Source organism: Pelecanus crispus, chromosome Z, assembly GCF_030463565.1.
Source record: "Pelecanus crispus isolate bPelCri1 chromosome Z, bPelCri1.pri, whole genome shotgun sequence".
Lineage (NCBI taxonomy): Eukaryota > Metazoa > Chordata > Aves > Pelecaniformes > Pelecanidae > Pelecanus > Pelecanus crispus.
The window spans coordinates 81,846,879-81,874,535 of NC_134676.1; the positions used below are offsets into that span (position 1 = coordinate 81,846,879).

Below are 27,657 nucleotides of genomic sequence, written 5' to 3' on the forward strand. Positions count from 1 at the left end.
GCTTTCACTTTGTAGTAACACATACAGTCTAGAAAATGTTCTGAACTCTGATTATTTCAATCAGATGATTTAAGTAACTTGCATCCATGGAATACTTCAAAATTCAAAGGACTTAAAATAATTTAAAAGCACACCATCACACCCACCAGTCAAGTGAAGGCTTAATGGCAGGGCATTTTCCTTGACGAAAATAATTGTGACATCGGTACAACATCCAAAAATAGTACACTTGAACAAATGTGTAAGTCTCTGCAGTACTATGGCTTGTAGCCCCAAACCCACAAGCATGAATGTATATGCCTAATTTGAAACACTTGAATAGTTCACTGAAGGCTGCAGAACTGTTCATGTACCTAAAATTAAGTACATATGTAATGGTTAATACAAATGAAATCACAGACGTAGTTACTGCATCCCAATGAGTGAAATAAGCCAATGAGAATCTGAAATCAGTGAGTACATTAGAGAGGCAAAAGCAAATCCTTGATGCTGTTCATAAACCTTTGGTGGATACAAGTTGAATGCACCTAAATACAGGCACTGTATTCAGGTGAAAGGTGGTATTATCAGTGCATGGAACAGTATTTAAGGCAATTTGGTAAAAAGTGTCCCAACTGAATTCAACACAATTGAATTCAGGTGTGAAAAACGCAATTAATTATTAGACTGAAAATGCGGACATGGCACTGACGAAAAAAGCCTTATGTATTACACAAAGCATTTCATGAATGCCCACAAGTGTAGGATCCATCTGACCTCACTGAAGCTATCAACATTTGGCGTCTAGTCTAAGCTTCTTCAAACATAGGCTTACTTTATCATCAATGGAGAAAATTAGGCACCATATAAACATAGCTGTAGACATCTCACCATAATTACAGGGACTATAATAGAAGTAGCAAGACAAACAGACAGCAAGACAAGCAAACAAAGTTGAGGATTCCCTTCCATCTGAAGCTTTGTACACCTGAAGCCTAGAGACTTAGACTGCACAATGGGAACAACAAAGGAGTAATTCCTTGTAAGGAGGAGGAATAAAGATTCAAACACTTCTTTTTTTTAATATATTAAATGTAATAATGGCCCAGGTGTCCTATTTAGTAAGCAATTATATTGACATACTGTGTATATAAAGATGGAAAAGCTTGTATTCTTATCATGCAACATGAAACTCATTATTAAGAAGTCACTACCAATAACTACACCACTAACACGCTTAGGTTACTCTACAAATAAGGAAACAAGAAAATTTGAAGTAACAACTTCAACAAGGATTATTGAAAGCAACCATAATAAATATGGTCTTAATAGGAATTATGCTGAAAAATAACCGTGGAGAAAAAATAAGTAGCCAAAAAATTTAAATTTAATTTTAACGTTTTCTGATAAGGATATATGGTTCAAGACAGATTTCCTGGGGGAGTTCCTTTACTGAAGGCCTATCACAGCAAAGGACATAACTTGCCAACCTAAGATGTGATGCTGAGATTCCTAAAATGTGCTATGGGGGTGGTGATATCTGTCAAGATGATATTTGTGGAGGAGTTCTTGAAAATAGCCAGGATCTAAACCATTAAGGACTGCAAAACTAAGAGAGCAAACTTTAAAATCAAACAGCTACTTCATAGCAGACAAAGTAAATGAGTTAAGGTACAAGAGGGATGATCGTATTTGCTCAAGACAGGACGGGAGTGTGTCACTGCATTCTGAACAGGCTGCAAGTGACACAGCTGAGCTGCTGGGAAGCCTTTCTAGGAGGGAATTACAATAATCCTCTCCATCAAGAGGGCATGTGCTGCTGCTATGAGGTCATCACAGGATAAATAAGGGCACTGTCTACATCAAGCACACCACTAAAAAGATATTTTTCAATCTCATTCACTGCAGAAATCTCCACAGAGGCAAGGGGAATGAACTGGACATCAGAATTTTTACTACAATTTCCCACTGTACTCAATTCCCCCAAATCAGTCTGTAGTGACACGTAAAAAGAGAAAGCAGTCTCCTAAAGATAACAAATACACACCGGTAAGATTTGTGCTTTCACTGTGGCTGAGGCAGTGGTAGCTGGCAATCCTGCCTGTGTGAAAACAGAGCTACACTTGTGGAATCCCTGGAGTGAGAGGCACACAGCTCCTTATCACTCAAACTAGTATGAAGTCTTTAATATTTAGCATTCCTACAATGCCCACTGCAAGCGCACACCTCATGACATGATTCTGGTGTCTGCCAGATGAACCTTGAACTTCAGCGCTGTTTTGAAGAACCATAAAATATTTTTATAATTAATCTGATAGTCTGCACAACAAAATAATGCAGGCATGAGGCTTAGCATTTGGAATATAAAGTATTTGATTTCTCACACTTGCGCAAAGTATGAAAAAGATTTTCTTGCATTTGTGCATGTTGAATTGGCCTATAAACTGAAAAATGTATTGTAAGTAATAGCACACAAAACTTCCTTGTGTTCTTAAATCATAACAATATTAAATATGTATACAATTAAAATGTTGGGGGGTTTTGGCTCATCAAATTGAATTAAGATAATAAAGCATCATTACATACATTTTCTAATACATTTATTTAACAGTTACATCTTGAAAGCCTATCAAATTATTCACATTATCTGTGAATTAAAGTATTCACAATTAAGCACTTATCAGCCCCCAATGAACAATAAATAACTTTCTTAAAAGAGAAAGCTTATGTGATGTATTACAGTATAGGAAACTTCTAGCAGCATGATTATTAAAAGTAACAGCTTGTACCCCTACAGCCTGACTGAGTTTGGAAGAAAGTTCAGAATGGAGTGGGGGAATTAGCTGATGAACTTCTGTCAACTATAGCAGTAGCCTTCATGAATAATTCAATATATGCCCCATCCCCTCTGTGTCTCAACAGACTAACAGCTGCAGCTCTCAAATGACAAGTGTTATTTTTTCAGAAGCTTCTGAAAATAGTATACTGATTATAAAAGAACATATATAATAAAATGAGTTTTCCCTCCCTGCTTTTCTGTTCTGACTTACAGTAACTAGTGAAGTTTTACAGTGAAAGGAGGAATTTTCAGATGGACTTTTATGAGTTATACAGCAGGCCTACAGAAGCAGTTGGGAAAAGAATTCAGGTCCTCTACTAGAGATTTGGTCCTTTACCTTAACACAACCACACAATTCACCTAGATCAGTGTGTCCCCCAAACCTCATTAAGAGCAGCTTTGTACATAAAAGCTGCACTTTCATAGCATGGATCTTTATCTTGGCTTCATACAAACAGGAAGAAACTTTCTGGTCTGAGGTTTTTTTATTGAACATCTTCTGTAATGTTCTTTACTTCCTAGTGAAAATATGGCACTTCAGGATGTCAGGAAATTGACTGAACATGTTTGGTGAGTATTCTGATGCGGAACAGTTTCTCTTGAGCTAACAAGGCTTCAGTAAAAGGGCAGAGAAGCTTAAGGAGATAGGAACACAAATTTCCTTAATGACAGTGTAACTGCCTGTGCCATCAGTCCAGTTTAGGAGGAGAAATGGCTTTCACAGAATGTCTTCTCACACTCCAACAATTCAGAATAGAAACTGTACAAATCTCCTAATGTATGTTTTTATAAAGCAAGGTAGGCAAAGAAACCCAAACTAGGCAAACTCTATAACTATAAAGACCTTCCACTGTCACCAGGCCTTACTGCTTAGAGGAAGGGATCTCTCAGGTAAGTTTGTTTAAACAATTTGAGGATTTTTCAGTTTTGTGAAGAGATTTTTCAGTGGCATTATGTAACAGAGGGTATTTAGGGAAGGAAAACATTAGCTCAATGTAATGCTGAAATAGCTACACACGTAGCTGTTTCCTGATGTACTGAGAAGCTACTGTGTGCAGCACTTCTGACTGAAAGCAGTAGTGGACAAAATCTTTTTGATGATACAGACTGAAACATCAGCTTGCTGCTTTGCATTTTAAAAAAAAATATATAATCTTTATGTCCATGAGCCAGCTTCTGTTTATAGGAAGCGTGCTCTGTACAAAAGAGAAGGAAAATTCTTTGCCTTGCATGCCCTATATGGATATATGTCATAAAAATTAAGCAAATATTGAAGATTTGAAGGTGATCTTGTTGCTGAGAGATAAGCTGAAAGGTTTCTTAAATATCTGCTTTACCTTCTTGTAATGAACTGTGTCTCTTCTCAGCTCCAGAAATGCCCTGACTTTTCTTGTTCAACGTTAATGGCAAGATCCTTCAGTTCTTGAGTTGCGCAATGGGTCTGGTCTAGACTTTAATTTGGATGCAAATTATTTAACTGACCATTTGAGTAACAGCTTTCTTGTGCTTAATTTTTTTTCAGAATTGGAGTTCTATCTCTTACCGATGCCTTGTCATAGAAACATAAAGTAGATTTATCTGATGGATTGCAATTTATATTGCTAATTCTAATACAAAATAATGAAGGGAGAGGTTTCATTTTGTCCCATTAAAGGGACGTTTTCTATACAGCAGGAATCTGCACAACCAGAGAGCTACAATGCAAATTATATTTTCAGCTGCTTACATTTCATACTTTAACAGTTAAGTTTTCAAACAAACTGAAACAGAATTATAAGACTTTGGAAACAACAAAGCTATCTGTCTGTTCTTATTTTCAAATTTTTTAGCTAACAGAAATAAAAAATTGGAACAGTTACTGAGATTGTGTATTTGAAAACTTAATAACACTGCCAATTTTAAAAAAATAATGTTAATACGGTATTAGCTTTGTCAGTTTAGCTGTTTTCAGGATAACTTTGAAGTGCTACTACTAAAGGGCTACTTCATCCTCAGCCATCTTAACACAGTTAACATGGTTATTTCTGCTGAATACTATGAAAAGTACATTCAAAACCACAATATTTTTCTTCAAAATAATAAATTCATAATTAAAGCACTGTCTGTATTTTTGCCAAGGACAAATTGTAACAGAAATAGAAAGCCATAATAGAATCAACCAGAGAATTGATCACTGACATTTTCGTTTGTTGAATATAGTGATTGGATTCAAAATGCATCATTTATAAGGTACCTCCTGCACTGCATACATACATGCAACTTCTACTTATGAGATTTATGCAGGTGGAACATGACTGCATACCACAGCCAAATCTGTGTGCTGTTTAAGAGTCAGTGGTCAAATCTGACTCCAAACCAGACAGTCGCCTTCTCTCTTAGATTGTGGATAATTTCTTATTGAGTAATGTGTTGGTCCTGCATCCTGGTGCAAACAGATAAAAAAGGTTAAGTGTATTTTTAAAAAGAAAAAAAATTCCCCAAACAAACAGTGCTTTCACTAGGGGCAGTACTAGCCCAAGAAATCCAAGCTATCATTACTGGTGAAGAGCCCTACTCCATGAATAATACATTTTTCGGGCCAGCTCACATCACAAAAGTAGGTTGTCTCTGCTCATGAAAGGTCCACATCTGGGCTGATACAGGGAAAAAATCTGCTTCAGACCACTACGGAGGGTGGTTCCCCCATTCAGAAACAGGCTACTGGCAAGGCACTAGAAAGTGTTTTCAAGTGAAAAAGCCTGTACTGTTCCTCCTTGTGAACAGCAAGAAAACGTAATTTTTTAGTATTGATTTTACCTTAACTTTCCAGTGTATAATCATACATCAGACTAATCCCTTTCATGATATTTTCCAGTTCAGTTACTGTTAACAGTGTTAGAAAGCATAAAATGCAAACATAAACAGGACTTACTGACCTAGTCTATGTATTTGTTTATCTGAAGATACACAGATATCTTCATACTATCACTTAAGTAACTATCAATATTTATTCCTGAAACATTACTGGGAGACTGAAAATACTAGTCCCTATTCAATAGAGATGAAAGCAAGGGGAATACAAAGCTAAGCGCCCTACTCTATGTAAACTAAAACAGGCAGCGTCTATGGAAAAGCAGGTCCCAGCCTATTGTTTTTCTGCTAATGACTTGATCAGCTTTCCTTATGGATTTTTTTTTAGATGGAAGTGATCAGCCATGTATAAAATGAGAAAAAAAACAATCTTGACTTTACATCTTCTCACTTGTGACACATCTACAGCTAAGATCAGCACTGATGTCTGAAACAGACTCTGAAACTGGTAAACTTACGGAATAGAGTTCTGTGTAATAAGTCTTCAGCTTTGGAATTTATCATCTGATTTGTCCAATCTGGATGTGTATAAATTTCATCTTCTTTACCATATCAGGTTCCAAGTATGATTGTGAAGTACCAAGCAAACAGATTTCAGATTCTTGTGCTTAGCATTTGGATCTAAAAGCAATATATTGCTATGCTGAACTGCAGTTCAGTTTATAGGTTGTTTTTTTACAAAGAAAGTATAATTAATATGCTTAAGTTTAAAAGAAAGTGCATTAAAAAAAAAATCAAGATAAATACAGATTGATATAATGAGAGGGTGTTACATTCCAGTCTTTCATTTCGTCTTTGGCCTCTTTCCTGACACTTTGTAGAAGTATCAATTCTTGTGACATATATAAGGATATAAAATCTACCCTTCTAGAAAGGTATTAAATTGCCCCATTCACTTCTCACTGCCTGACTTACTAGTAGGTGTGCTGGTCCTGTTGTAATCTTGGTCTTAATAGCTAAGTGGTAACTATTTCTGGAGTTGAACCAAGCCTAGCAATCAAGGCAGAGAGGTAGCAAAAGAAATAATTTGAAGACCCTATTTCCTCTTAGCCTTCTTTTTACATTATGTGTGATAATTGATATACTGAAAATATCTGTCTCTTAGAGATACACATATTAATGATTCCCATACAAAAATAATTTTAGGACTAATTAAAAAAGTCAGTATTATTTGCAGAAACCCTACAAAGATCTAGCTTGTAACAAAAAATAATATTAAAAATATAGTAATGGAAACTAGGGGTTACAGTCATCTTCTAATCCAACATGTCTATAAAACCAAGGAAAAGTTATGTCTGGGATGCTTATATATATCTTTCCCGTACCCACATACACAAACAAATATAAAAGTACATACAAAAAAAACACTAAAAAATACTGTATTTCTAACCCATAATATAGAAGGACTGTAAGTCTAGAACAACAGGAGAAAGACTTTCATTTTATATAGTAACTGTATATATGTGAATAAAAAGCACCACGTGTTTATGGACTGATTATTTTTATGAGGTCTAACTGTGAAGAGACATTTTGACAGTTTTATTTACAGTGTAAGGCATACCCAGAGGCATGCAAGCATAGTTTGAAAACCATATATATTTGTATATAAAACACACAGATATATAGATATATGTACATATGTATAAATATATGTACAGGATCATAGGAAGTGATTTTACAGAAAAACCGCAAGCCTTGCTAACATGGCATCTACCCCTGTAGCGTATTTCTACATAGCCTTTTTAACACATATACCCTACCAATAACATAAAATCTGCAGTTACATGAGGTACAAAAATATGAATTCTGAGTTTTAAGTATATAAAGGCACTCCCCAAAATGAAACAGTGTTTAAAAATATGTCCTAAAAATACTGATTAAATTTCTTTAAATACATTTATGTTAATGTATATATGCAGCTATTTCAAATGCAGCCAAGTCACTAAGCTCATTAAATTAGTTTTTGACTTTGGGAATTAATGGAGATTTCACTGTTGAAGATTATTTTTTTAAGCTATAGATAAAAAAGAACCCAGAGACATCCTTCTGAAAAAAGTGTAATTTAACGATAGAAGTTAGATCATTAAGGATGAAAATAATAGGGTCACAGGCAACATCAGCTTGTACAACAAATTCTATCCTTTAATAAACATCTAGTGTGCCCATACATATTTAATGTTAACAGTTTTCTAACGGCTTAGGCTGTAACCTTAGTACCCCAGAGTGGAATTTGCTACTGTCATCCCTGCCCTCACTGGGATAGAAGTAGAAAGCAGCAAAGTGGTAACTCAAAGTTGTATTTACAAAATTGGAGCTGTTGATTAATTTTCCTCTGGCAAAGACATAATGGGAATACCTCATCACCTCATAAAGTATTATGCTGGTTGGACACCTTCCATGAACTTTAATTAACACACCAACCCTTCCTACTGAACACTGAGAAGAACCACAAGACATTCTTAACACTAAAACTATCTACATTTCTTTTCCTTCTACCTTCTTTGTTTACCCTGTTTGTTCATACTGTTAATGCCTTGGGGTAGAGGCTGTCCATCAATGTGTATTTGCACAGCATGATGCACTGTAGGCCCTAATCTCTGTTAGGACCTGTAGCTGTTACCACAATACAAGAAGTGGTAACATTAATTGTGTTTAAAGGTTTTTTTCTGTAGTCAACAAAGTCCAAACCAGTCAAATTTCATATTTGTATCAACTCAGCCTCTTACAAGTAATTTTTACTAGAAGGAACACATATGCATAATATCCTTTTGTATGCTTCATATTCATGCAGGATGGTTAAGACTCCACATTTTTGGATGATCAGCAATATTTATATATTGGAATATAAAATTTAAAAGAAATACCATAAAATTTTCTAAATAAAAGTTGGGAATATTACATTTATTCCAGAATGGCCAGGATAATGGCCACCACTTGAAACTGAAGTCTGTCAATGTATTGTGATGATTTCCTATATACACTATTGGCAAGTCTATATTTCACAAACTAGGAATTAAAAAGAAAGCTAAGATGTTAAACAAATGCCCTGTTTAACCTGGTGCAGAGTAGCCTGGCTAAAACACTATGACTGAATAATATATAAAAAAAATAAAAAGAACTAATTTATTCTCAGTTACTTTTTAGAAAAGAGAATCCTGTATAAGTGACTACAGCAGCATGTTCTGTCACATTCTTTCCATAAACTGAGCCCTGTCAGTGACAGCAAAACAGATTGTGTGCATCTGCTGGGAATGAGCCAGATGACAGTGGAAGAAACACACATGGATACCTTGGCACAACAACTAAAGAAGTAGAAGAAAAATGGACAGAAAGAAGCAGAAAGTTCTAAACTTTAATTAAAATGGCTCTCTAACAAAAGTGAAGTTATCTAAGAGTCTGTTGCAGACTGTATGCTTTGCTTTAGACTGTAACTTTCCAAAACTACATATTTATACTCTACATTGTCTTATTTACTCCCTATGGTACTCATATAGCCACCATTCCCACAGTGCCTGGGTCCTGCAGAATTTGCCTCAGGGAAATACCATCCTCATCTACAGACAGGGAATTGATGCACCAACAAAGTGAAAACCTTACAGTCATCTAAAATAGGTTATGGAAGAAAGAGTTAAATCTGTACTGTCCAAATCCAGGCTGACATCCTAAATGCTAGAATGTCCTTTCTGTGCTTAGCTTTCCTTTCAAACAAAAACACTGTTATACCTAAAATTGACATTAAACAAATAGCCTGCTAGTACTCTAGCATTACAGGACTGGTGAGCCAGACAAGTTAAATTAGCACAAATGCTGACTGAGTCAGCTTTGCTATTGCTGCTTGTATCCTCTCAAGTTTTACTGTGAATACATGGATTGAGAGCACAAGATGGCCCTAAAAAGGATCAATGAGTTACAGATTTCAGTACAGAACTGCTACCACATATAGTGGTAGCTGTGTATTCTCATATAAAAAGAGAACCTGGTCTTCACTAACAGTAAAAAGCACTTCCAGGTGTTGACTCATCATGGCAGCAAAATTGCATGCTTATGCTCAGGAATGAATTCAGGAATTCTGCTGAGTCTCTAAAATAAATCCTTTATTTCAGGTGTAAAGTAACTTAAATTGTTTCCTTTTCGGTTAATCACTTGAAGATAGGCCAAACAGACATGAAAGAACATTTCTTTTCTTTTTTTTTAAAGAAAACAGTATTCCAATTACAAGGACATACAAATTCTTCTGAGTTTTGCACTGATGTTTTACACAGTTTTGCCTTATATATCAGGAATAAGATGTGACTGCCAGCTGAGAAAAGATTAGTATAGCACCTAATGGTCCAAGCAGCTCAAGTCATCTATTTAGAGCATCTGGAAGCCTCATGAGGCCAGCAGTCTCAGCCTGTTATGTATTCCATATGCGGTGACTACCTAATATTCTAATGCTACTTCAGAATCACATTAGTAAAATGGAATGATTTCCTGTTTATAATACTCATATATACATCATTACATAGTACAATTAACATCCAGCAGACAGAAGCTGAAGTATACTCGCCTAGTCTGAGAAAAGCTCTAGAACAGTGTATAATGCACCTTCATGTTCCATCCCATTTCAGGATGTGTGAATGGCAGCCACACATGTACAGTCTTGCACCCCCAAGTGGGACTTTGAAAACTGCTTAAATCTGCTTATAATGGTCTTGATCAAAGAAGTGGTAGATCTCTACATATTCTTCCCAGTGTGGTCCAGAAGAGAAGATAAGGAGATCTTCTTTTGAAATGTTCTATTCAAATGGTACCTTTGTTTCTAATGAGTCTGGAAAAAGAGTCAGAGTGGAACTGAGAAAAAGAGGTGGATGTTAATTAACAACATGAATGATAATTCTGTATATAAAGCAGTTTTTAGTAGGTCATCAAGTCAGTGCAGTTATGCTGGAATGCACGAGCAAAGGACATCCATATATTCAGTTACATCTGAAATACTGTTAAATAAACGTACTAATATCTGTGGATGTAAGTTTTCTTTGTATTGCCGAAATTGGAATTTCCCATTTATAGTTGAAAGAAAAGAAAAAAGCAGCACATTTTTAAAACTTATAAGCTGTTTCAAGCTCTTGGATAAATACTAGTCAAGACTGAATATCGGCACAACTTTTTAACCAGAGTTGTTATTCTTCTTCATTAATTCAAGCATAATAATGTGGTCAGGAAGTCAGGTTTGGATTCACACCCACATATTCAACAGGCACATTAACTATACAAGAAACTGGCTGAAGAGGCATGCGTGCTAGGCCGCAAGGTCTTTCCTAAAAGACCACCCAAGATCTGCTGAAGATGACTGAGAACATGAGCATAATGGCTATTTTTGAACTATTTGTTCTCATAAGGTTTATTAAACACTCTTGGGTAGCCTGAGCAATTTATCGCACCCTGAAGCTGTACTTCCTGTCTCAGCCAACCTATAATCAATCCATTAGTCATTTACAGCATGCTGGTTGTCCTTGTATTCAAACACCTCTTCATGTTTCCAACTCCTATCCTAGATCTCAGAGCTTTGCTAGGTATGGTACACCTCAGTTCAAGAAACAAACTCAAATGAAAGAATGAGGCCACTAAATTACTTAAGACTGACACAGAGGTACTTATAAAAGATCTAGTTTCACATATTTAGATGAATACACTTGTAAAGATAAAACAAAAGGCACTTTCTTTTTATACACTGTGTTTTATAAAGTAAAATTAAACTTTTCAGACAATGCAATAAGGAAAGATGGCATGGAACTCGTTGTTTAAACTAGTTTTAAACTGTATTACAGAGTAGAAACACAGAAAGGCTTGTATTTTTTGAGTAAAAGAGATAAAAGAGCACAAGAGACCAACTCAATAGCTAAGGAACTATGGCATTCCAGTGAAACATGACTCAATTACAGCCCTTCATTTGATGAATATTTAATTATCTATACAAAAATGGGATGGCCTCACATTTGGAAACTGAGAGTAGCTTTCTCCCAGAATATTCTATAGCCAACTGATTAAGGAACTTTCCAGAAAGAGATTATTGTCTTTTCTGTGAACTGCTCTAAATTAAGGGCAGGAAGTATTTCAAATCAGGTTTCTCAAATCCTGAATTTTTGCTGTAAAAGTTAAACCAGTGCTTATAAAGAATTTATAGACTTAATCTGGGGATGTGGATTCCAGTAGACAACAGGACACAGCAAAGTAAAACCTAAATTCCCCTTTTCCATGTTTCCCGAAGTCCTTTCTAATTATGTGGATACATCCTGGCACCCTGAATAGATGTTAGCTTTTACAGCATCTCAGTAAAGTTGCCAATTTTCATCCATGTTTTGCCCTTGGAGAACTGAGACACTGCCTAACAGACTTGCACAAAGAAAGTTTGCAGTTGCATTTAAAATTACATTTAGGGGTTCTGAGTGTCCTTCCTATATTGTATGCATTGGACTGTTGTGAAGCTTCTGCACTTCATTTGCAGACTTTTTTACTTTGTGTCTGTTGCTGCAAATAAATTTCATGTACCTTTTTAGGGATGATGATTAGTGAATTGTATGTTAAAGATATACAATATATTTTAAAAATTCCCCCTTTATTTTTAAGTTTTGGGATTCATATTGAAAGGTTCCGCTCCCTGGTCTTCTTCGAAATCGTCACTGATGGGTTGCATGTGGTGCTGGAGATTATTGTGTTCAAGAAACTTGTTTAAAATTTGGAGTACACTTTGGAACTGAATGTGCTGTATGTTAACCTTTTCAATAGAAAACCTGTATTTTAATCTTAGAGACCTAGTTTAGATCACATTATTCAAAACGTGCTCTGTGAACAGACGTGATAGTGGGTATTTATTTAACTGTTCGGCATTTAAGATTAGCATTTAGACCAACATATGAAAACAGAATGCTGATGATTCTTTTTTTTTTTTTGCAAGTATCAGCAGGGGAATCTCACAAAACTGTATGTCTACAGATTCCTTGTGATTTTAAAGAGGCCTTGTATTTTGAACTAGTGTCTATCAAACATGGAAGCTCTATTTTTAGGACAATGTTTAAATCACAGAGCAATCTTCTGATCCATTAGTGGAACAGCTTCCTCTTTCCGATCACATCTGGAAAACAGTAGAGCAAAAGGAGAGAACAAATACTTTCTTCCTGACTATCCTCAAAATTACTTTTTATCAGAAATCTGTAGAAGTGCTACTCCATGTCCTGTTTGGGGTAGTCAAAGTAGTGATGGTCTCACGACAGGTTTGCCTTTAATCTTATACAGAAAAATGTGGTAGAACATAGTGCTACTGCTTTACAGACAACATTTAGTGACTTGTAACAGAAGGCAGCACCAGAAAATCACCACTTGTCCAGATACATGACAAGTACTGCTCTTCAAAACAGACCAGAATATCTTTCATGTCATGCCTCTTGCTGCATCAGATATTGCTTCATATTGTTATTGTGACCAAAAAAAAAGGGAAAAAAAAGTTAAATAAAGGACACACTCTGCCTCCATTGAGAAATCCTGGTGCTCTCAATGAAGTATTTTTCTACAAGACTAGAAGCAAGGGGAAAAAAATCCTAATAGCATAAAAATGCAATGCAAAACCACCACTTCTCTTGCTTTCTTTGTAGCTGCCATAAAGATTTGTGTTACACCTATCACCACCGTATCTTATCCCTGATACATTTTTTAAAAACATGAAATTCCAGAAAAGATAGCACACTGTAAGGATGCCTTCAAGATGACTATTTTGCTGATCACCACCGAATGTAATACTGAGCTTGTGACAATATCTACTCGAAGCATAACTGAACTAAATGTAATGTTCTGGATGGAAATTGAAGTACTGGAACTTGTACCAGAGATAGATTCTCATTTTGCTTTGTCAATATCAAGTTTTGGAAAAATTACAAAAATGTTAGTCCAATTTTCACCTTGTATGACAAGAATATTATAGGAAATGTAGGAGAATGTTCTCCTGTTTCTGTCCTATGCGTAATCTTTTTTATTGCAGCACCAACAATAAAACAGAAATGCCAGATCCTATTGGTATCCCAGTGAAGGTATGCAGATTTCTACCTACCAAGGATATAGGTAGGCATTCTCCATTTCTGTACATACTGTTACGGGCAGTTCTGCTTTAACTAGGTAGCTTGCCGATCATTCCGTCATGTTTCTTTTTAACAAAAAAATGGAGTATTATATTCCAATTAATACACATTTTAAAATGTAATTTTAAATTATTTCCAATTGCTAACAACATGCCACATAGATAAGAGTACTAGTAATCCAACAAGCCTGGGTTATATTTTTTTCAGTGCATGCTCCCAAGAACATTAATGAAATTTTGCTTCGTCCTATTTAGTTTTAAATGAGTCTACCAGTCCATAGGCTCTTACTAACATTTACAGTCATATCTGTGATCTCTAAAATTTATGTACGTGTGTTTTGGATAAAGTTGCACATTTTGCATGCCACTGCAAGGATGCATTCCCTGGCTCAGTATTCTGACATAAAAAATGTGTCATGTAGAAGTTTGGTAAGTGTGCAGTTTCACACTTATTTCATGTATTGCAGTGGGGTAATAAGCTGGATTTTTCCTCATTCCACTCCTATATCAATTCCTTGTCTGCATCTTATACACATAAGCAGGATAAAGGAAAAACTGGCCACTTCTCCATGATTCTGTGGGCAAAACAGGTTGTCATCACATACTGCTTCAAAGACCAGTTTCTTATAGGTACAGAACACATTTAAACAATCATTGTTATTATTTTGTTAAGACCCTTGCCCTACGTCTGCAACAGTTAAGGATTATTCATAGCAAGCCAAATTCCATACACTTCAATAGGAAGTTTTTTTTTAAAAACTGCAAGATTAAGGTTTTAAGTTCAACTACCATGTATTGTCCACTCTCCTCTATTTGGATACCATCTTACCAAATAGTCCATAGTCTCATTCTTCCTAACCTTCCTAAAAGCCTTCCTCCTTTTTTTTGCTGTTTCACGCACTTCTCACATTCAGTATAGGCAGAAGCAACATTCAGGACACAGATGGACAGAGATAAAGCAGGCCTGAGTATAAGTGTAGAGAACATTCTGTCTCCTGCAGGTTTCACAGAATATCCTCAAACAGTACTAATTTTCTCTACAAACTGCGCGGGCATTCCCAAGGGTTACGGCAACCAGAGGGGAGTTCCTGGCAGCACGTGTCTGAACCTAAAATGCCAGGCTGAAGGGGAGGCATGGGCCAGCACTATGGGACAGTCACAGAACCTCACCTGTTGTTTCTCTGCAACAACCCCCCCATCCTTAGGAACAGCTTTTCCACCCAACTGCAATGAAATGATTTAAAACAATCTCCACTGAGAAGTCCATACGGAATTTTTAAATTAAAAGTGCCATAGTCTTGCTTCTTACACTGGTGGATACATTCTGGAACATTTTAATTTCTGTAATGATCTGACAATAACTAAATTATTTGGATTAAAATAATGCACCGTTATTTTGCATACAATGTCATATCAGAATATATTTGTCAGTAGGGGGAAAAATTTATTAGAAATCAAATAAATAGCACATGCTACTGTGTTACTTGTTATTTATAGTACTAAAAGTAATGTTTCACGTGGACAATGTTCTGTATTATGTTTACTTTTGCAGATGTGTTTTATAAACAATTTCACAATCTTCCCTCCTTGTCCTTTGTACATACTTTGCTAACAGCTATTGATCGACTACTTAAAAGTAAACAGTGAAATTTAACGGAGCATGGGTTCCACAAATGGCATGTGTCCTGTATCTATAAAAGCAAACATAAATAATGTTATTTCTAATTCGGTTTACTTAACTGTAGATCTTGTGATTGCAGGATGAGAGAAAAAAAACAGTAATGTCTAAGGTAAATTCCTGTGCTGGCATTTGGTTAATAATAATTTGCATGATAAACTTCACTAATCAATTACACGGTTGAGAAAATAAGAGTCAGAGAAGACCTGTTAGCTTGGATTCTAAGTTTCATATCAGCAGCGCTTTATAACCTGGGAAATGGAGGCAGAGGAGCTTTATGCCATCTGTTCAATTCTATCCCTAATCTGTGGGCTGCCTTATGGTTAACTTAGATGAAGGCAGTAGATACTGACTTTCCAGGACCAGGATCCTGTATTGTCCAGGATCTCTGAAGCTGTCTCCACTCAAACTCCTGCAGCACTCCAATGTCAGGGAAGGTGGTAGAAGGCAGAGATAAGTACATCAACCCTGCTGAAGCAGGTGACTGCTAAGTCACCTACCTGTTCAGGGAATTACAAAAGGAGTCCAGGCTACAGACTTCACTGGTATGATTACTGAATCCATCTTGCACAAGAGTTCACTCCATACAATTTTAAAATAAATAATTCTTGAAATAATTTATCCAGACCTGTTTCTACATAAGTCAAATAATATAATTCTAGAATTTCCTAGGATGTATTTCTGCAATCTAAATGTATTTAGTTTTTAAAAGGGGGCTAAAAAAAGAAAAAAAAAAAGGAAAAAAATGCTTAGTAGAGTTCTGTTTAGCTGTATTTCAGACTAATAGTCCTACACTTGAACTGCCTTAAAGATTCTTTTTCTCTATGCTTCCCTCTATTTCTCTTGCAAATTTACTTTCTCTTTGCAAGGGAAGAAGCAATGTAACTATATGAGAAAATTCTATCACTTCTGCATGTTAGCTTTCCTGGCTGAACAACGGGTGCCATTTGCATACTTTGAAATACTTTCAAGATGCAAGGAAGTTTAAAGGCTAGGATACCATCCAATGTTTAGTGGCTTAAATAAATGGCAGACCTAGGAAAGGTCTCTTTGCAGTTTAAAGCTTATGGGAGACAATTGTGATACTAACGGGGTTGATGGCAGAACACAATTCTAAAACCTGCATTTTTTATCTATTCTAAAATCAAACACTAATTCCCATGACTGAGATCTGCATGTACAGATTTAACTCTGTATTCAGTGGGAAACAATTATTTTATCTGGAAGCAAGCACCTAAATTTACCATATGTGCATAGAGAAAAAGACACAAATTTTTATTACCCATATTAACTGGTAAACTTAAGATTTTTTTAATTGCAAAACCATTTAATTTCTCTTTAAAAATTCCTTAGTAGAACAAGCATCTAGGAATTCCACTGCTTTTCTTGAAAGCCTTAGAATAACAGGCTGTACTTCCAATGTCATCATTAAATTGATCTCATACTTTACATAAAACTGTGTGACATTAAAATGTGCAAAAGTGCACTCAGCCTTAGCTGCTGCTTTATCATTATAAGACTGTACCTGACAGTTCAAATATACAGCTGGGGCCCGTAAGTTTATTTTGTCACACCGATGCGGGGTAACTTTCCGAAAATTACACGCTCCCATCAGAAAAAGAAAATATGTTGCTGTTGTATGATATAAATCTAATATAACTGAATGTTTTTTCAGGTATTCCTGAATTATATAGCCAGACTGAACTTCCAAGAAAAGGCCGCTGTATTTCAGTCTTTCCCACTCCAAGTTCTGTTTCAGTATTTTACACACATATAATACCTTTTCAAAAGTACTGATAATCCACATCTACAATCAAAAGTGCAAGGTGCATGTTTTGCACAATTCAAGACTGTCCTAATACAGTTTTCTTCCTTATACAGCAGTAAAATAACCGGGAACAACTACAAAATGTGGTAACTTAACTATTCTTTAAGGACTGTAATGAGCGAGCATCTCTCAGACTAGTCTTTTTCATCTTATTTGGCCATGAGGTACTTCAGGATATTTCAAACATTTCTATAACTGCATTTATTGCCTATTTCCAAGGGCTTATGTTTCGAAACATTATCCTACCAAAATTTTTTAAATTCCCATTTGAGCCTCATAATATATTGTTGAGAAGTTAGTGTAATGCATGTAGGAAGCAAAAGAAGAAAAAGAAAATGTACTTTACATATAACACGAACTTTTTCAAAATGCAGCAGGGAAAGCTAGAATGAAAGAAAATCAAAATGTGCTTTCAGTGTCCATTGAGATGAAACATCTGAATTTACAGGAGTTTCCCGTCTGATTATAACAACACCCACAAAATTAAACACATAAATATTAATTTTATGTATCACATAAGATGAAGACAATGAAAAAAACAATGTTTACATTTATGTTTGACTCATTAGTGTTTTATTATGTGAAACACTAGGAGGCATCAGTTGGGTAAAAAAAAAAAACAGTTCTTTTGAAAAATGGTAAGAAATTAGCATAGAAGTTATCAGCTTGGAAGTTTCCTACTTCCAAACGTTAAAGGCTGTATGTTATAACTACATTACGCAAATAGCCCAAACTCTCTATTCTCACTGATAAATGACATATTTAATAATACAGGGACAACATTTAATTTCCTGTTTTCAAACCAGAATACTATGTTCACGTATGCGACACAAAGTATACCTTTACATCATACTACATTTTTTAAAATCACAGAATAAAGGTAAACTAAGATGACTTACTTGTTCCTCAGTATTATACTTTTTGAGAAATCCGCAAAGCCCTGATATGTTTTATGCACTTTCCTCTGCACATAAGCTCTTAATAGGGTAAAGTACAGTGAATTTAGTATAGTCCTAGGCACTTTTAAGAACTTCTAATTGATATTACAGAATACCATCTAGGCAAAAACATTTTTAAAAAATCCCAGGACAACCATCTAAACATTTTAAATATATTTACCCAAAGCAGTGAATTAACAGCTTTTTAAAAACTTGTATAACAACGCTACAAGTGGCTCTACCTTTTGCTATAAAGTCATATGAAACCCAGTAACGTCAAAATTGAGTTTTCCTTCCTTCAGACTGCATTTAACAATGACTAAGCAACAGAGTTATAGTTGTCTTATGAAATAATCAATTGAAATTGAAGTGTGCCTCACCATGCTGCAGCAATCAGCTTTTATCTCTGCCCAATCAAAATGACATATGAACTGCCTAATCCTTCTTTTGTAAGGCACATAAGACTTTGTTGTCACTGTTGGTTTTGTGAATCGCCTCTATAAGCTGGTCTGATTTCCTAAAGATGACAGATCTTAGTGAATAGACAAGCTCTACTGCACTGCAGTCAATGAGACAGTGAGATTAAAGTGGAGGACTGAAGACACTAGCTTTTAATCACCTGTCCACATGCAACACCGACCACCCATTCTGAGAAAATTACCTTAAAGCTGGTCAGAGGACCCAAATAATTCCTTTTAAAAATAGAAAATTAAAAAATTAAATTTTTCAATTTTTCACTTGTACCATCAGTTGTGTTTGCTGACCAGAGTTCTTCTAAGCCTTTGCATCTTGTTTCTGAAATAAGATGCAAAACTGGTATTTTCATCCTTTTCAAATACCCAAACACTAACCCTACTCTTAAACTTGAAGTTTTCTAGCTGTTTGGAATTACATATATAATTTTTTTGTATTTTATACCTAAGTTGCTACAGAGCCTAAGTGAGGATGTAGCAAAACCTATCTGCTGATATCATATAGCAAAATTTAAAAATCTTAAAATACATGAGAAATATAGCTGCTTTGGTTATTCTTCAAAATGCTGAAGCAGAAAGTGCAAACACCTTGAAATTATATAGCACCTTATTTATGTTCATCTTCATAGTCAGTGTTTTCAAAAGAATACCACTACACCTTACTTGATTTTTGGATAAATTATCATGTAATTTAGAATAATGATGTCCAACAGGTCAGAATGGAGTCTACGTATCAAAACCCAAATGCTTATTCTTTCAAGCACCTAACAGCAGTTAATGACTTCTTGCTCAATGAGATGTAGAAATATACTTCTCTCTCTCTGAAGATGAACTGAACTATCCTGGTGAACAATAAATTAACCTGTTACAGAGAAAAGTAAAATTGAAAGAAATGAAGTTGGCAAAAGTATTCTATTCACAACTCCTGCTCAGTTCCTAAGTTTCTATGTAGTTATATTTATCTACTAAATAGTGAGCTATCAAAATCTTTCAGAGGTAAACTTTTGGAAAAAGCTTCAGAAAGCTTCATTTCTCTTTGTCTATAATATTTTAGATGTTTTAAAACCCAGAACCATTTAAGAGAGGCATCTCTCTGTTTTTGAATATACACATTGCGGGTACACAAATTAAGAGTGTTTATAAAAAAATAAGAAAAATTGTCTGATCCTGTATTGGAAGAAAATTAACCGTAAGAAAGTGTTTGTATGAATCTTCTTACGACGCTCCAAAACTAGCAGCTCAGAAAGGTAACTCTAAAAGAGTTAATCTCACACACAATTCATCATTTAGTACCAATTCCTATAAGGCTTTTAAGCCTAAAATTCCTTTTTTCTTGGTCAAGTAATCTTAAGAGGATACAGACATATCTGATTCCTGCATTCATTTATAGGACATCGAAAGTGATGCTCTTTACATCTCTGTCCTAAGAGGGCTATGGGACAGGCAAGAGGTCTAGGTCTCCTAGGGGCCTGATCCTGTAAATTGTTACTCCTGTGACTTGTTCATTTTCACACAAGTAGTCTCAGCACTGTCAGTGGGACTAGTTGTGTAAGTACTGTTTGCATGAAAGGTTTTCATGTTGACGTCCCAGAACCATCTTCTCATACTAGCTATGTAGGGCATGTTAGCAAAAATATATATAAACAGCAAGTTTTTAAAATAAAAGGTGTACTACAAGACCTGAATTAAGGGCCATTCTCTTAAGTTCTTCTTCAAAGAATTTTTCCATTGCTTCCAAAGGGACTTCAGTGCGAGCAGGGACTTCAGTATTAGACTCGATATGAATTATGTATTAATTAATACAGAAAGAATAATATAACAGGTATTTCAGTAAAACTGATAAAGGAAGAGAGTCTTGCGGGTTTTTTGACTTCATGTTAGGTACCTAAAATCATGTAACAAAACCAGTTCACAAACTAACAAATCCCCAAAGTGGGCATTTGCCTGAGTGTTTGAGCTGGAAATCAGTTATGTATGCAATACAGGGGTTAGAACTGGTTCACAGGTGGTTATATTTCCATGCCCTGCCAAGCCTCTAGGGATTAGAGTTATTATACTCCACATAAACATCTTTACTCTTCAACCACAATACCCGGGAAAGTGCCAATAAAAGAAGTCTAGTCACATTTGCATCTAATAGAATTGGTTTATCATCCATCTTGCAGTTCTTTTAAAGTAAAGATATGAAACTAGGACATTTGCCATTAAGCTGAACATCAGATAAGTGCTAGGAAAATGCATTTTGTGTCAAGACAATTCTTTTCTGATCACCAGTAAAATACTGGCAAAGTGAGCTTCTCTGCTTAATTTTCTTAAATCTTTAGTCTTAAGTTGTGTATTACAGTATTTAAATTCAGGATACAGGTATTTGCTAATAATAATTATTATACACAATTAAGAAAATAGAATTCTTCTATAAAAGACAATGCTTAGGTTACCACAATGATTCATTAAGTTTTGTTTTGCATTATGCTGCTTTTTTTTTTTCTTTTGAGAAAACGAATTATTAACTTGTCTTTATACTTGTTTTCTTTTTCAGGCTGACAGAAGGTCACACTAAGTTTTACGGGAAACGCTAAGTATTACAGTTACATAATGCACCAATAGTCTTATAAGTCTTTCATTTACATTAAACTTTATCTTAGTCTGTAAGTAACTGTACTGCAACTAAACCAGCCACTTTGGAAGGCTGATCAGCTCTACTCCCTCATGTTAAAAATGTAAAGGTTACTCAAAGTACTATGTAAAGAGCAAAGCATACTATTCCAAAAGAGGTTCACAGCCTATGACTTAAATTCCCACATCCATGCAAGGGGTCTTCCCACCTCAAATGTAAGTTTTAAGATGAAAGATGCACAGAGTTAAACACTTGCAAGCATGCAGTACCTAAACTCCAGAACTGAAGAGCCTATGATACAATGAAGTTTAAGAGCATTTCACTCAAACTGGATTGTTTCCTTAGTCTGATAAATCAGGGTGCAGGCACTACAAGGTCATAACATTTGGTGAACTATTCAAATCAAATAACCTTCTAGCACTTCACAATATCAAGCACACAAACGATGTAAACTAACTTCATCAAAGTTTAAACACTGAAGACACTGATAGACAAGTCAGCAATAATTTACTAGACAGTGATTTAACTGCGTTCCTTGTCTAAAAAGTTGCTGTTAACAGTGCAATCACACACTTAAAAAGTCTGCAAGCAACCTCAACGCCAGTCCACATACAATGACTGACACATTCTTCAAACGCAATAGGAAACGTACATAGGGCTTTTGTACGATGCCCGCTATATTTTATTCCGATGCTGAATTTCACACGTACTTACATAAGAAACATTTAGCTGTTTGGATGATCAGACTAGTCCTTGAGATATTTTCCTTTCATAGGAAAAAGAAAAAATCCCTTTACTTCTTCCAGCCTTAAATATTCACCACCTGGTTCAACATGCAGCCTCCTTGAATCACACACACAACCTTCAAAGTCAATCCAATAAGCAGCCAGAAGATGTCTGGGGTGTGTGTGTGCGCGCGCGTGTGCGCGCCTGTGCGTGTGTGCAGCGAGGAGGAGGAGAAAGTGGCTGAGCTGCTGGTCGGATTAAAAGTAACCGGACTCGTCCTGAGAGCGTCCAGGAAGGAAGTGACAGCAGGCGAATGGGAAAAGGCGAGCAGCTCACAGCCTTTGTAACATCGCGGAGGGGAAGGGGGAGGCGAGGACGGGATTCAAACTACACGCCTGATGAGGTGTCCTTTTCTGCTTCGCTCCCGCTTCCTCCCTTTTCTTCTCCTTCTCCGTATCTCTATCTCTCTCTCTCTCCCCCACAATCCCAAACGAATGACTCTCTTCTCCCGAGCTGGAGAAATAATCAGTTTCACTCTTGCAAAAAGGGGGCGGGATCAGATCCCGAAAGCGTTTTAATAAAACAAACATAGAGCAGCAGCAGCGGCAGCAGCTCCCTTCCTTGCCCCTCTAGTCTAAACTAGATTGATAAATTGCTCCGCCACACTACTTTAATTATGTATATGGTATGCAGAATAAATCACTGAACATCAGCACCTCAATCAAGCACTTTTTAAATGATAATTGCATCTTGGGTGAATCAATCTTCCCATTCCTGACATTTTGCTAATTTTAGGTTTGCGGTGGGGGTTAATGGCATATGCCACACGCAAACCTAATGACAATCCTTTATTCTGCCGAGCGAAGGCAGCGCGGCGGGCCGGTGCGCACTCCCCCCTCCCGCAGACGGCTGCGAGGGAGCAGGCAGCCGCCGCGGCTCCGCCGCCTCCGCGCCCGCCCAGCTCGGGCAGGGGCCGCCCGCTCCCCCGCGGCGGCGGGGCCGGGGCCGGGGTCGGCGCCGGCGTGCGGGGATCCGCGAGGCCGAGGGGCCCTGGAACGCCCGCCGGCGCCCACCCGCGCCCCGCGGCCCCCGCGCCGCTCCGCTCCGACACCTGCGGGGCGGCTTCGGGCGACCGGTTCGGGGCGGGAGGCGACGGGGCCGCGGCCACCGCCGAGCCCCGAGCAAGGAGCGGGGCCGCCGTGGTGCTCCGGCGGCCGCACCCCCCTGCCCCGGGCTCCCTGCCCCGCCGGAGCCCTCCGAGTGCTAAGCAGCCCAACTTCACAAACTCAGCAGGCTTCGTATCGCAGGGTGCAGGAGCCATCCCGACGGCAAGGTTTGGGGCAGCACCACCTTCCCCAGAGAGATAAGCCCTGGCCAGGCAAGAAATCCCACTCGCCTCCTTGCACGGGCCCCAGTCACGGCCGGCTGCCAGAGATGGTCTCTTGTCAGACTTAGCCACAGAAATGCAGCATTACCAGCACACTGTGCCAAAGGACAGCACTTTTTTTTTTTTTTTTTTTAAATAGGTTCATTCGCTTTTAAAACTGGAATGAAAGGACCGTACCGTATGGGAGCTTGAATCCAAATTAAGCACACGCAATGATTTGCGAGCAAAACTGGACTTTGCAGATAGTTGGTTTGATTTCTGTGTAGATAGCCAACTTTTACGATCCTTTGAGAGCAGCAGGCGAGTTTATAAAGGCACAGACCATTATTTTTATGACAGATTAAGGTACTGGAAACAGGAACAGCACGCGTGATAAAACCAAACGGCTGAATTCAAACAACAGTGATAAATATATGTTTGGTTCCTTTTAATACAAGTCCTTGGTCTCTTGGTCTTTCCGCCTACAAACATCTCATTGGGCCACTGACCTACTTCCAATGTTCCGTATTTGACAGAGAATAATGCCTTTTCAATTCCACTGTACTTCTTACAACATGGATGCTCAAAGCACGGTCTGAGCAAAATGAAGCTAAGGCAGCTCTAACAAGCACCCTGCAATTGCTCTCAATGCAGACCCCTCGAGAATACCCTTCAGTGACTTCGGGTCTCATCATGCCCTACTCTGCCTTGCTGAGATTTAGATACCGAGCAGACAACTCTCGATGGACAGACTGTGTGCTGTAAATGCACCCACAACGACAACAATAAGAGTAATACTGATGTGCCTGGAGCCACCAGGCAGTCAGACACGAGCCAAACACATTGTACGCGGCGGTGAGAGGCACATATGCTCGGCAGTGTCAGCAGCGGAGCCCACATAGCGTTGGGGAAGAAATACGTTCTCAGCCTCAGGTTTGGCATGAAGAGCAGCAGGAAAGAAATGTGGAACAGCTACATGGGCTGTACCCTCGCTAAGCCTCTTCTGCAGACAATTTTGGTCTCCCAGCACGGCACCCAACTACCCAGTAATATTCACATTTTCATAGCGGCAAAAATAGGAAACTGTGTTAAGACTTCACACTTTTGTGCTCTAATTGGAAATGACTGTCATCTGCTTTATTTTGCGCAGGATATGTAAGTTTTCAGCTTTCTGGCTAGTTGGTAACACAGCCCTTCAACTGGCAAGACAGAACACAAGCACCATCATATCTTGAAACCAATTATTAAGAGTAGGCGAGTATTTCAGAAAATAAAAGTATACAGCATCTTAGCACATCTACCACCCCTCCGTGTGGGCACTTGTGGCCTAATCTTAAAATAGTTGTGACCTTCACGTACTGGTGTACCTTAGAGCCATGCCAAGTTTTTGTCACGAGTACAATTCATCAAATCCATGTAAAGGACACCTTGATTGTTAAATCAGGGTTCATATGCTAGATCGACTAACAGATATAAGGGGAGGGATCAGGCTTTCTCACTCATCTCAGGGTTAGATAAGGCATGAATTTATGCAGTATCTTTTGAAGTGTTCACGATTTTTTTCTCTCTTTTGCTGCATTTAATTTTAAAATCTGGAATAATTTCAAACAGTGAAAAACCTTTGTTCTGGTGTCTGTATTTGTACTGTATCTGTATTGTACCACAAATGCACCCTTTTCCAATTTCTGGCACGAGACTCAAACCTACTCTTTTTTGCTGTCCACAGGTCACGTGTAGGTCTGTTGACAAAATTATTTTTTTCTTAATCCACCACCTGAGGCAGGCAATGTTTTAAACAATGAGACATCAGTCAAAATGTAATAATAATAAAACCAGATCTCCAAAGTTTTATCAACGAGTGAAGTGTGTATCCAAGTATCTCGTTCCCTTACAACTGTGATTATCTCAAGGTAACATTTCCTTTGAAGACGATTATCAAAGTCCGTTTTTTGTTCTTTTGTGGATGCAGAACGTACCTTTCCCTTAGGAGAAATGAGATGGCCAGCTTACATCTTTTAATGGCGTTTAAACTGAAAAGCAGTAAGGTTACTATGAAATGATCCACCTCCTTTGCATCTTAACCCTGGGGTGGCTTGGTTTCTATTTTCTTTTAAAGTTCTGCTCAACCCCACTCCACTCCACGCCTCGCTCTCTTCCACCACCTCCCTATCTTGTAAGAGCAACACAGTATAACACTTCTTCCCATGTCTGGCTGCTTTTAAACTTGGCCCACGCTGGGTGCAAGCGCTTGAAGTGAGCTTTACAAAATTATTTTAAAGTGAGCTGGGGCGGTTGCCACAGCAACCCACCCTGAGAGAAATCGAAGCTATAGATTAATCTACCCCACAAGATTATTTAACAGTACTGTATTCGTTCTTCATTCATTCAGAATATTCCCTCAATCCATATGCTTTTATAATGAACAAAAGATGTTTTCAAAGATAATAGGATATATATTCCAGGAGCACAATTTAAATACTGAAACGTACATGATTCTTTGCAAAATCATTTAATTGCAAAAAAATATTTGCAAAGTAGGCACAGCTGACATATGAACTTTATATAAAATGGCATGCCATTACTAAAATGGTGTTATACACATCAAGCAATGATTACAGAAAGCCTTTGTCACAGGTGTACCTGTAAGTACATAACACAGCAGAGCTTACTCTCCAGGCTGTGCTTTTAACATTAAATCTGAAAACAATAAATAGTACTTTGTAATATTAAAGGCAATAAATATTAAACACTCACCACATACACCCTCTTTATTGTCAAAATCATCCGCCTCCAATGCTTTACTTAATCTTTCCCATAGTAGTTACTTCACAGTTTACAATTCTTGTTCGGCACCTTAGATGTTTAAAAGCACAAAAGTAGTGTATTATTAAAATGCAAACCTGTAGTACTTCAACATATTTAAAGAGATTTATGAAACAATTTCTATAAAAAGAATATGAGCCTTTACTGATGTGCACTTAGGCCTAAACAGAGTATCGCTTGTAAGTAACTTGACATTTTCAGGAGCTGTAATAAACTCTATCTGAATCCTACCTTAGGGATGCTACACCATCGATAAAATTACAAAACTATTGATCTTGGACTGTACTCATCCTCCAATCGCTACTGAGAAAATTATTTATGCTTTTACATGCCTTTTGGAAAACACAGCTGCCCCGTTGTTTAACAAATGCCAATTTAAAAGCCCAGGCCAAATACTGAAATGTTAAAGCTTGGCATATTAATTTCTTCCTCCTTTTAAGAACAGCTGTGTGCCGTGCCACCACCCAGGGACGCACCTCCTCGGGCCTGCCTCCAGGAAGACAACACAGGCCAACCCCGGGAGAGCCTTTTTTAACCCAAACGCCCGTTTTTCTGTGCACCTGTAGCTGGGGGCGGGGGGGGGGGGTCGCCGCTGAGACCCGGACGCACAGCTTAGGTCTGGAGGGGCGAGCGCTGCGGCCTCGCCCCGACCCCTCGCAGCCTGGATGCGCGTTTGCCTCGGGCTTCTACTCGTTTATTTACTTATTTTCCCCAGGGGCCGGGTGTCCTGCCCGGTGCGGCTGGCAAGGGAGGCACGGCCGGCGCAGCCGCCCCGCCGGCCGCCATCTCCTCAGGCAGCGCGGCCCAACGGCGGCCGCGCGCGCCCCCCGCCCCTGCGCGGGAACCGGCTGAGACCCCGGCCACGGCGGTGGCGTTCGGCGGCCCGGCCCGGCCCGGCGCCGTGCGGGGAGGTAAGCTGCCCCGTGTGTGCGGGGGCGGCCTGTGCGCAGCCCCCGGGTGCGCGCCGGCGGTGCCGGGGTGCTGCTGCTGCTGCTGCAGTCGCCTCCTCCTCCTCCGCCGCCTCCCCCTCCTCCCCGTTTCCGCGGGAAGGGCGCTGAGGCGGGCGGGGGGGGGGAAGGTTGGTGTCAGTTCGGCCGGGCGCCGGCTGAGGCGAGAGCGGGTGGTCCCGGGGAGGGAGGGAAGCGGTAGCGGTGGCTACGGAAAACAGGACGGGACTGGCGAAGGGGTGGGAGGTCCCGGCCAAAGGTTAGCTCTGGGAAGGGCTGTGGAAAAGGCTCTGGAAAGGCTGGAGGCCAGCGGCAGCCTGATTTCCCCGCAGCACTGTCCCCATCGGGCCCCTCCGAAGCCGTGCAGGGCCTTTGCAGTACGACTCCCACCTCCCCAGCCTTTGCCATAAATGAGCGGAAGAGCTGGAGGGCAGTCTCCAAAGCGCAGTGGTGCCAGCGGGCCTCGGGGTGCCGAGTGCGGTG

General features: G+C 38.4%; 1 protein-coding gene across 3 annotated transcripts in view; it reads right to left on the reverse strand.

Annotated features, from left to right (window-relative positions):
* MEF2C (myocyte enhancer factor 2C) overlaps positions 1-22,096 on the reverse strand; it is a 123,033-nt gene extending 100,937 nt beyond the window's left edge. For all 3 annotated transcript variants that reach the window (XM_075727214.1, XM_075727213.1, XM_075727212.1), the window contains exon 1: positions 22,027-22,096. The gene's annotated coding sequence lies outside the window, so the exon portion shown is untranslated. The remainder of the gene's footprint in view (positions 1-22,026) is intronic.
* Between the last annotated feature and the right edge of the window lie 5,561 nt (positions 22,097-27,657).